The sequence below is a fragment of the Acomys russatus genome, chromosome 14 (assembly GCF_903995435.1).
Source record: "Acomys russatus chromosome 14, mAcoRus1.1, whole genome shotgun sequence".
Taxonomy (NCBI): Eukaryota; Metazoa; Chordata; class Mammalia; order Rodentia; family Muridae; genus Acomys; species Acomys russatus.
In genome coordinates, this window is record NC_067150.1 from 17,466,749 (window position 1) to 17,479,161 (window position 12,413).

Below are 12,413 nucleotides of genomic sequence, written 5' to 3' on the forward strand. Positions count from 1 at the left end.
CAGTCCTCTTAGCCTCCAGGGCACAAGTTTCCTGTGAACTCTGGAGCCATTTATGTAGTTAGCCAGACCCCTGGGAGCAGCTCTCGGCTCCTGCAGTCTGGCCTTTTGTGAAAGTGGCCCAGTGTGAAACAGCCTTAGCAGATACCTACGGGTGCAATTTCAGGTTGTCAAAATGCTTCAAAGAGCTAGGTGAACTCATTTCTCCTACATTGATGCCTGGTAGGAAGCCTTTCCTTCCTGGGGTGAGTCCATTATGGTACCCCAGTGCTGATACACTTTTAGCAACCAAGTAGCCCACAAGTCAAGATTAAAGGTAGATAGGAGCCCAAATTAGGCTCCACTTGCTTTTTTACTTTGTCTTGCCTGAATTGACCCTGAAATTTAGCATCTACACAGCATGGTATACAAGTGAGATTACTTACGAGGTAGTGCTCTCTTGTAACCTTCCAAGTCCCATTCTCCTTATCTGCAGGATGCGGATCATAATTGCTGCCCAGGGCTAATGCCAGATGGAATATGATAACGCTGGCAGCCATGTTGGACAGAAGTTTGGCTAGTTGAAAGGTGAGGTCTAAGATCTTATGATTTCTATTCTGTTACTATTTGTGTGTATCTTACAGCAAATCGTACTGACTCCACCTCTCAAGCAACTCTCCAATCCATCCAGTCACCCGGTGTCGGTGTGCTGGTTGCTTCTGTCATTTAGTGATGACTGTGAGAAGGCTCAGCCCACTGTGATGGGGTCACCCCTGGGCAGATGCTCCTGGCTTGGATAGGAAAGCAGGCTGAGCAAGTCCTGAGGAGCAAGCTGGTAAGTAGAGTTCCTTTATGGGCTCTGCCTGCCCTTAGATCCTCTCTTGCCTTTCCTCAGTGATGGGCTGTTACCTGGAAGTATAAGACAAAATAAAACTATGGCTTCCTAAGTGGCCTTTGGCCATGGTGCTTGTCATGATAACAGGGAGTAAACTAGAACAGCTGGCGTTCTCTAACCCTGTCTCCTGGTCTCATCTCTGATGCCTCTTGTCCCTCCCTGCAACAGAAGACCCTATCACATCTTCTCTTGTCTTTTCTAGGTCTTGTTGAGCCAGAGGGCTTCCAAGAATCATGGGCAGACCATCAGCATCAGGACAGAATATAGAGAGTCGAGACGCCTACTTAGGAAGGTTTATAGCTTTTTTTTTTTTTTTTGACCCCAGAATTTTGGGACTCAGAGCTTGTGCCCTGGCAGGTCTAACAAATTAGGGTTGGCCCATCTGTCCTTAATAAGCCAATTAAAGAGACAAACAGTAGTGAAAAGCAGAGAGGAGAAATTAATTCCATATAGTCACCCCGAATTCATTGTCAGATTTAAATAGAGGGAAAGGAGTGTGTATAACCCGGCAGTTCCCTTCAAGGCATGGTCCTGCCCACCACTGACCCATCGTTAATGTGGCTCTAGTCACTCCTGCAAGGTGGCCTAACAGATTGTCAGAACTGTGAACTGTCTTCCTGGGAGGCATTCCTCTTCTGCCTGGCACCAAGCTTCAATCAGTGGAGAAGTCTGGGGAAATCCAATTCACTGTGGTCTACTGTCTCAACCAACCAATAGCTGAACAGAGGCTCCCAAGTGTCTCTCCTTAAAATACCTTTGCTTCCAATTATGATGGTCCAGCGCACATTCAGCAGAAGCCGTGCTTCCTACGCTGAACTTGGATCTTCTCCAGACGAACCTACTGTGGTGAGATCTTCCTTCTGACACTGGGCTCTGAGTCAGCCACGTGATCGCAGAGGACAGAAGGGCAGACACTCTGCAGCGTGCCGCACATGGTTCAGCCAACTACACAAAGGATTTTAAACTCTGTTATAAAATAGGTTTTGTGTTAGATGACTACTTGCATTTTCAGTTTAATGTTTTCAATTTATGATGGGCTTAAACAAGAGATGACCTCAGCAGAAGTCAAGGGACAGCTGTAATGTTTGCAAAAGCCTGGTGCAAAATGAAAATATGAGGCGGAGCCTTTGGTAAAATTCATTTAAACTAGCGAAATGCGACAGGGCAGCAGAAAACCAAGAGTGAGACTTTCTAAGCCAAGGACCCTGTGTGACACCCAAGCATCCACATACCACAGTGCTGTCCTGATCGTTTTCAAACTGCTTATTTCCCATTTGCCATGGAAAGTAATCGTAGGAGGTTTGCCGACTTTGCTGGGTCTTGCTCACACCACCTCTTGATGTTTTTGCTGGGCTAAAGAAGCTATGGAGACTGCTCCAGGACCAGTGCTATTCATGGCTTCAAAACAATCTGTTTTGGCTTTGCATTGGATCATATTGCAATCTAGATCAACAAATCCCTTAAATTATTGTCCCTATCCCTTGAATAGACCACAGTTTCCCTCGAAGACAGTACTAAGTAGTGAGGCCAGAGGCATCCCAAGAAGAGTGTGGAAGTAACTTGGTCCCTGTTTTTGAGAGTGATGAAGTCACTGTTAATCCATCTTTGGTGAGACCCATGGTCTGACCATAATCAGTGACCTTCTGTTTACAGCCTTCAAATACAGACTGAGTCCAGATGTCACTAGGTAATTATTCAGTTAATGATGATAACCAGTGCTGGAATCTACTAAGGAATTGCTGGGGTAGTTAGTTCCTCTTTTGTGGACTCACTTTCTCCATCTTCAAAAGAAAGGCCATGCTGTTCAAACATTGCTTTTGAATATGCATCAGACTTTAAAACCCTTTGACCCTTTTTTGTTTTGTTGGAGTTAGGCATCATGAGAAGCAAGATTTTTGCTGCTTCTGTTTTATTTACTAGCCCCCACCCCAAAAAACAAAAAGAAAACTTTGTGTATTTTCAGAACAGGTCTGTGCTCACATCTACTTTAAAGATGACTTGGTCTCCTGCTCTGAATATAATTTGCATAACTGAGGCCAAACCTAACTTCTCCCATGAATAGTCTCTTAAAAACCAAATTGCAATAGTCACAGTGGGTTGAAGAAATATGCAATAAAAATGCATTGCTTAAACACGAAAGTTATCTCCAATTTTCTACAAAATTCCAAAGAATATGATATAATTTGACCACACAAGCCGTGAGAGTATTAATTGATAGTAGCAGGAATATCAGCCCAACGTTTCATTGATGATTCCTCACTGAGAAAATGGATTGGAACATCTTTCCTACAAGATGTCAAAGCGTTTTTGCAAAGATAACTAAAATAAATATCATACACTACTGGAAAAAATGGGTACACTTAAATCTTAAAGTAAGAATGTTTCTTTTTTATAAGCCAGAAGCATCGTACGTACTTGCACAAGAAAACACGTGAACACTCGTATTTCCAAAGGTAACCTTTCTTTACTCCAGTTTTTGTCTTTGACAGGGATTGTTAATATTTCAAGGTACCCTGGGCTTGTAGTAGTGTCCATTAAGCTGCAGGCATCTGTTTAATGAGAGGTAAAAATCTCACTGTATCCTGAAATCGACATAAGAAGCTATATTGAGCCAAATGTAGCTGGAATTGTGGATACTCATTTCTTCCTCTTTATAGGATGTCCAGGGCATTCAGCTTTGTCTCCGGGTCTGTGCATGTTCTCACAAGACCAAAGCCAGTTTTCGCCGTGACTCAGACATTGTCTGGAGGAGGAGGCAGCAGCCTAGTCTACAGTGAGATGGGTCTGGACTGCCACGACTCACAAAACTGCTCAAAAGACTGGAGTCTGTGAGGACCTCTTCACTCTGTGGAAGAGCTCTTGACCAAAGCAATCTGGCTCAAGAATCCAGCAAGGATGCTGTGTTGGGTCCGCATGGTGGCCTTCATGCTGGTCCTTCCACCTCCCCTCAGTGACACATGCTGCAGCCAGAGAGCTGATCTGAGCTCTTTCCTGTGGGGACAACTCTCCTTTTCTGCTCCCAGGCTCTCCGGAGCCTCAGTTCCCTTTCTGGTACTCTTGTCTCCTCTCTGCGTGTATGATGTCTTCTCTTTGCTTAGGGTCACCTGGACAGCATGTCACTCTCTTGGTGGGGATTTTTACCACTGAGAAGGTTGCCCAGCCGGCACATTTTCCAGTTCAAGTTACAGTGACAGGCAGAAGGTAGCGTTTTTATATGTGCGACATAAGTTCAACAAATTCTTTAAATCCCCCATATTTGAATCATGCCAAGTTTATGGATGGACTTAAATATCCATTTGTTTTATAATAGAAAAAAGTTAAAAGAATGTGAAAAGAGGAGGGGGACTAGGGAAGAGGAGGAGAGGGTAACAAGGAAACTATCATCAAAAACCATTATCTATGTATAAAATGGTGAAAGAATAAATACACCTTTAAGCTAAAATAAATATATTCAAATAATAAAATAAAAATAATTAGGTTGAACTTGGATACTGACAATATGAAGCAGTTTGTGTTTACAAATATTGCAGACTTGTAGGGTGTTTATGTAGAACTACTGTTAAAAACAACAACAACAACAGGTAGACTTCCATTTTTTCACTCCATACCTCACGACCAGTAAATTCTTTCTCTACATGCTAAATACCTGTAGCAAGACTGCATTATATGGGTGTGCGTGCTAGCCTGTGTGCACACATGAACACACACACACACACACACACACACACACACACACACGAGTCACAAAATGATACAGCAGTGAGGTGATGCGTATGCATCAATCTGAACAGTTTTACTCACAACACTCAGCAGTCTAGAAGACTTCCCTGTCCCTGCACTCCCCAGCTCTGAACAATTGAGACGGTCATCTCCTGGACCAGGAGCTGGGCTCTGCATGTCTAAGGGACAGGCTATGACTGTGAGCTATAAAGACCTGAATTCTGCGTTTTCTCTGACCCTTTCTTGGCAGATCAGGGGAACGCTGCTTTTTCAGAGATGTTCCACGTTCATGATGCTCCGTGAGGGGAGGGGTCGGGGACAAAATGTGCATAGAGCAGCTAAGGTGTCTGGGACAGAAGAGCGCCCTCACACTTATGAGATTAAATTTCCTGTCTCCTAGGATTCCTAGGCCCTATACATACTTATCTGTCATGTGCTAAGGTCAAAGAGCTGCTGTCCCTGCAGTAGCATGGGGCTGGTGACCTTGGGTGTTTTAGTGGCCACCGGTGAGTTGGTTAAATCATTCTGTGTAGTATCTGTTGCATCTGGGAAGGCCCAGTAGTGTCTCGGTGGCCTAAGCGATAGATCTCGTCCTATGGAGTTAGAGTTTAGACACACCGTTTAGGTCAGCCCAATCCCATTCAGTTTTCTGCTGTGATGGAAACATTCTATAATCTGCATTGTCCAAAACTAAGGACTTGGAATGCAGATGGAGGAGAATTTTCAAGGTTTACATAAGCTCAGTAGCCATGCCCGGCTGGCTGTTGGTTGTGAGTGTCAGCACAGGACGTCGCAGACACGGGGAACAGCACATGTTTTCACAGCATGGGACCCAGACCTCAGTGAAGGAACAGAGAGTGCAGACAACCGGGGATGTGTGATAAGCCGATGGCAGGTTAAGAGTTTAACAGTCACACAGAGGCCCAAGAGGAGCCCTCCTTGGATCTCATTCAGAGAGGGAAACAGAATAGACAGCTGGAGTGGAAGTAGAGAGGGACCTGGGTAGGAGAGGGTGTGAGGAGGGAAATGAGGAAGGAGTAGGGTGGGGTGGGGTGGGGATCAGGTGTGGAGAGATTGGGGAGGTGAGGTGAGAAGGCTTACAGAGAAAAGGGAAACCTAGAGTGGGGGCATCGTAGAGACAAGCTGGAGACCCACCACACGGTAGGCTACAGGAAGATATGGGGATGTCTCTGCCTGGGCCTCCTGGCAGCAGGGGACATGGAGACTGAGGAGGCTTCTAGCTGGGCAGGACTTATAGTGGTGGCAGGGGAACACCAATCCACCCACAAAACCTTTGACCCAAGGTTTGCCCTGCATACAAAATGTGCCCAGATAAAGAGGGTAGAGACTGAGGGAATGTCCAGCCAATGCTCAACCTGGGAGCCACTTCCTCGGAGAGAGCCAACCCCTGACACTATTAATGACACTCTGCTTTGTCTGCAGACAGGAGCCCAGCATAGCTGCCCTCTGAGAGGCCCCACTTAGCAGCTGATCTAATCACATGCTGAGACTCACATTCTTTGTGTACTACCTTGACCTACCAGACTAGGCTGGGGGTCCACCTAGGGTTGGGGTGTCCAGAGTGTCATAGGGAGGCGGCAGCTATCTGCACTACTGGAATGTTCCATCAGAAGGACCTTGTCAAGGGTGTTCTTGCTAAGGTGAACCCCACTCCCAGAAAGAAATCATACGAGTGTGAAACCAAACCAAACAAACTGAAACGGAGACAAGATGAAATGGACGGGAAAGGAAGAAAGAAACGTTTTGTTTTGTGCTTTTGTGTTTGTTTGATTTTTAGGACTTAAACATTTTTTTTATTTTGGTATATGAAAGTGAGTGCATTGGAGGGCCAGAGGTGTTAGATTCCCCTGTGGCTGGTGTTACAGGCTGAGACTGCCTGCCGTGGCTGCTGGTTGCTAGGGTCCTCTGGAAGAAGAGCAATCACTCTTACCGCGGAGTATCTCTCCAGCCCGGGAAAAGAAGCATTAGACAGTACTGAGAAGTGCAGTTTTCTTATGTGTAGGGTTAAACTGCTCTTTCAGGCAGGTGTGTACCAGCATCTTCCATCCTTGGCTCAGCAGGAGCAGCCAGTTACTGAGACCCTGGCTCCGTGCTCAGCCGGTCCCGGTGCTGCCACCTACAGGACATGAGGGGCAGAGCGCACCGCTGGCGGCAGCCTGCCTGTCCCAGCTATGAATGCGGTCTATATACAGTCCCTAGGCGCAACAATAAGGACTTAACTAACTCCTAAGCATTATTTCTAAGGGTGGGTGGGTGGGTGTGTATTAAAAAGCAAAGAATTCAAAGAACACACAGCAGAAAGCATGCCTTACAGGCCACCGCTGTGCTAGGCAAGTGGTGTTTTAATTACTGTGTTTAAACCACATAAAAGATATCACCACTATTACTCTCTTCACTTCAAAGCAGGTTAAAGAGCCCCAAACAGGACTGTTTTGAATCGGGTCACTCCAATTCTGATATCCACATGCGTCACAACACCTGGACTGACTTATTTCTCCACTTCTCCCCACCCCTCCCGGTGTGAGAAAGCAAGATGTAGGAGGGACAGAGAGCTCCTGCAGGGCCTGAGGTTGCCAACCTTAGCTGGAAAGCCCAGACACCTCAGAACTGTATTTGCATACACCCATCAGATTCTCCCTCTGCCCTTTTGTTGGATAAGGCATGTTTAGGGACCTTGTTTGAACACAGTGTGTTCTAACAAGTGGGTCCAGATGAAGACCAGAGCTCTACTGGGACAATCTTATGCTTGCCCAGCGGAAGCACTCTAAGTTTCAAGGAACGGGAAGATCCTGTGGGTACTTTGACTCATCAAAAGAAGTTTTAATTACTTGAGTAATTATTATGTTGTGGTTTCCAAATGTGTTGAGAATCAGAAAGCTATATTCCATCAGGGGAAGATGTTGAATTGAACAGACTATTCTGTTTCCCACAGGCTGGACAATAAGGTACCATCTTTATGGGACCTTGATCTACAGAAATGCCAATGTCAGAGAATAATTCAGGCACCAGTATATTCCCATCTATACGGGAAAATCAGGACTTATCTTAACCTAAGAAAGTATCAAAATGAACAATTCCAGTTTTTTTTGTTTGTTTGTTTTTTTTAAATTCCAGTTTATTTTTATTTTTATTTTTAAACCCACTCATTTGCCCCCTGGGGAAATAAGAATAGAGCAGAGGCCCAGTGACCCACTTTAAAACCAATAAGCACATTCTTACACCATTCAAGCAGAGGGGTAGGGGTAGGGCATTCCATTAATGCTAATACTTACTGGAGGCTCCCAGTGTTAAAGAGCAAAGAGCAACACTTTCTCAGGTGATACAAGTGCCTGTCCCATGCCCAAGGGGCAAGCTATTTCTAGCAGAAAAGAACAAAGTGACCTATAAATAGACTGCCATTTACTTGTTTGTTTTGTCTGGGGTCCATTTAATTGCATCTGCTAGCAGGCAAGGGCGAATGTCCAGCCATTATGTCCATCAGAAGCCTCTCTGGGGGATGAGAAATGCAATAGATCTGGATTCTTCCCTCAGAATTGATTTTTTTTCCCTCCCACATCAATTACAATGTTTAGTAAAGGTGTTGGGTTCTCTCCAAGTCCTTCCTGTTTCCACAAATAAAATACAGATATATTTATATATTTAAAAGCTTAGTGATATGCCCAAGATAATATAGTGTCTCAAAGCAGAGTGGTGCAAATGAGGGAAGTCTGATGAGAGGCCTAATGAAACGATAAGGACAGCATGAACGGGAGCGCGGGCCCTCCAGGCGCAGAACGGCTTTCCTGTGCGCAGGGGTTGGCTTCCTCCAGTGGCCTCCTCACTGACTGACAGCTTTGCCCAGCAAAGAGTTCCATGAGTTGTGAAGATAAAGGCAGGCTCTAGGGTGAGGAAAAGGCTGCTCACATTTTCATCCTGTGATCTGAGGGACCAGCAAGGCCAGCTTTCTCTCTTCTTTTTCCTCCCTTGGAGTTCCTGTGTTAATGCCTAAAGATTTCCACACTTAGCCTCTGTCATTTAGATGGGGGCACTGCTTATATTGGGGGTCTTATTGTGATATCGTGAAATGACGTATTAATCACATAATGCTAGTAGATAGAGCCATTATTTAACATAGGCCCTATGTTAATGCCATGTTAGTTTTATAGACATGTTGCCAATGATGTCTTACTGGCCAACAGCTGTTCAGCTCCCACTATGAAGCTGACTTCAAAAGGACAAGAGAAAGTAGTTTCTCCACTACTAAAGTTTGAAAATCCCAGAGGAGAAGCTGATGTCACCTCATCCTGGAGCAATGAATATGGCCAAGGAGCCGAGAGCCTGGGACTGGCCCAGCTTGGACCACATCAGCTCGCCATTTGCCAAAGAGTACAGAGTGCGGAGCTTTATGATTGGCAGTCCTCGGTGGTGTTTCCCAGAGAGGATGTTTGTCTTCTGTAAGATCATGTTTACCTCTGCTCTGGGCAAGCTGTTTAATTTATTTGACCTTTAGATGGCTTGAATGATGAAAGAGTTGAGTTAGATGCTTTTTGAGTGTCCTTTCATGCAAGCAAGAATAAGTGAAACCATTTTGCCCTCCTATTTGATGGGGAAACAGGCTCATAAAGCAAATGAACTTGTCTTCAGCCTTTAACCTGCTGAGGGGCAAACTTAGGATGAGATAGAGCATCAATGGCACACTTCGGAATTCCCCTCAGTACTTCTCATGTTAGTGAAATCAGCTTCACCCGTTAGGTACCAGGACTAACCAACCCAGTTGGTACAAGCTACTACCAGTTAGGCTAGGACCGATGGAATAGCTTTTGAGGGCTTAAGTGTTGGTGATTTGAGATTTATTCTTTTATTGCCTTCTGATTGATGGTTGGACTGTTAATGAATATGGTTATTATCTTTATAATGAGAGAGTACTGGAAAGTACAGCTCCGGGAAGGACAAAAACGCAAGTTGAAGAAGACTGCGTTTTGGCAGAGATTATCAGAAGATAAAACCCAGCAGGAACAGCTTCTTACCTTCACAGCCGCTTGATCTGCTACCCCAGAGGGGACAGTGGTCAAGTCCATCACTAGTTAAGATTTCTCTAAGTACATATTCATTCCACACAATCAATGGAGCCTAGAAAGCCAATGGGATATGTTTGCTTTTTAATAAGACTTACATTAATTGCAAACTCCTGGCATCTGTAAATATCTCACTTGAGTACCTCTATCAGAGTAGTACATATCAAGTTAGGACCAAAGGGGCAGCCACTCTTTGATTAAGAAATAAAAACTGCATAATTCAGAAGTCTTCATATGCATGCCAATGAATGCATTTATCCATAACAAAATAAATATGGATGTTAAGCGAGCACTGAAGAATTCCTCATAGCAGTACAAAGTTGGAACTTACCACAGGTTACTAAGGAGAAGTATGACAACCTCAGTAGCTTTGCATGGTTATTAGGAAGTAATACTGTAATAAATGAAAAGAGCAAAACGTCTGCATGAGTGCACGTGCTCTGGAGGCAGCCTGCCTGCTTCCGGAATTCTTGTGTGATCTTGGACAATGTTCTTATCTTTTGTGTTAAATGTTCCTCAGATATAAAGTAGCACAATTATAATATCTGTCCTGTACACTTCTTAAGTGGATTTAACAAAGAACACACACACACACACACACACACACACACACACACACAGTGTGTATGTAAGTGTCCATGCTCATGTAGGTGTGTGCAAAGGCCAGAGGCTGACACCAATTATGTTTTCTCACAGTCTTCTTATTTTTTGCTGAACCCCAGGCTTGTCATTTTACCTAGACAGTTTGCCATCAAGTCTCCAGGAACTGCCTGGTCCACTCTCCCAGAGCTGGGTTACAGATGAGTGCTGCCACACCCAGTTCTTAATGTGAATGCTGAGGGTCTGAGTTCAAGTCCTCATGACTGTTACCCACTGAGCCATCTCCCCAGACCCAGAATGCCTTTCATGTTGTAAAGATAGAAACATGCTTTTCTTAATTTTGAAGTTCTTTGTGTATATGAGTGTTTTGCCTCTCTGGCTGTGTGTACACCTTGAACATGCCTGGTGTCCATGGAAGTCAGAAAAGGGTATCAGATCCCCTGGATCGGGAGTTACAGATGGATGTGAGCCACCATGTGGGTGGTACTAACTGAACCCAGGTCCTCTGGAAGAACAGCTTGTGCTCTTACCTGCTGAGCCATCTCTCCAGCCCCACAAGCTAGAATTCCTTCCACATCAGCAGTTCCCTGCTACTCCCTGCCACAGATTCTGCAGCCTCCATTCTACACCCGAGTCTATGATATTGCTCTTAAAAGCACCTCATGGATGGAGCTAAATAGTATATGCTATGATGAAATTGGTTTCTTCTACTTAGCATAATGTATCATGTTTTATCCATGTTGTACCACAAAACAGAATTTCATTTCTGTAAAGACCTGTGCAGCATCCTCTGGTAAGCACACATAGTGTCATGCACACAATGAACTATGCACATGCTGCGTCATGCAGATGCTGGGTCATATACACTGTGCTTTGTTTATCATTCACCCCTTGCTGGGCATTGGATTGCTCGCACCTATTGGCAGCTATAGATAGCGCTGCTGCTAACCCAACTTTATAAACATCAAGTCTATGTAAAGTAAAGAGCATCAGTCTGGGGAGATGGCTCAGTGGATAAGGAGGCTTGCTGAACAAGCATGAGGACCTCATTTAAAAAAAAAAAAGCCAGGGTTTGTCTTATGTACCTGTGACCTCAGTGGGAAGGCCAAAGACTGGTGGATCATAGGAGTTGATCACAAGCCTAGCTAAAAAATATGCTGAGGGCCAGGTGCAGTGAGGAACCCTATCTCAAGGGAAATTAGGGAAAGATACTTGATGTCTGGCTTCTGCAGACATGCAGGTGGGTAGCTTCTTTGTATACATGTTTGTGTGCACACACAAAAACAAATAAAATACACTTAGAGTTCCCTTAAATCCCATAAAGTATGGGTAAGTCATACAAAACCCTTATAAACAGGAATGATCGGTGATTGTGTCTAGATATGATCTTTGGCTCTTTAAGAGCTGAAATAAATAATATGCCACTTAACAACATCTTAGTCTTTGGCATATACAAAAATTTTCAGAAGATTCTAGGTTTCAATATATTTAACAAGGAAAAAATTCCCAACTTACTAACAAGGAACAGAATAGGACAAGTATGCTTTTCTTCTCATTCAGGTAAGCCAGAGGCCTAGATCACACACCACAGCATCAGAGTCTAGTCTTCCTTCTTGCCTATACTATGTCCCTTAGGCTTTTCCCTCATGACGGAAGATGGTTGCTGAAGTCCCAGATACTTATTACACATGCACTGTGGCCACCAGCAAGGAGGAAAGCAAAAAGGGTGACCATGCCTGGCCTTTAATGACATTTTATATTGCCATCTCTCTGGTTAGAAGTTAATCATGGGAGCGGTATGACTTAGGATGATTATTATGACTATAAGACTGAAAACGTGATCTTTATTGTTCCTAATTCAAAAGCACTGCACGCGTTTCGGGTCCTTTACTGAGGAAAAAGAGAAGAGCAGAAAGAGAAAGATAGTCGGGAATGTCGGCCCGAGCTTGCTTACACCAAGCAGCCATCTGGTGGCCTACATCCCGGCCAGGCAGTGTTGGATTGGTTCTCTCTAGGCCTCCAGCCAACAGTGGCTAGACATGGTGGCTTTTCTCACTTCCATTGACGTTTGCTACAAGACTAACAGGCTGTAGTTAGGGAAGGCTAGCTTGGTAGCAGCAACGTGTTAGTTAGGACCCTGGTTCCCT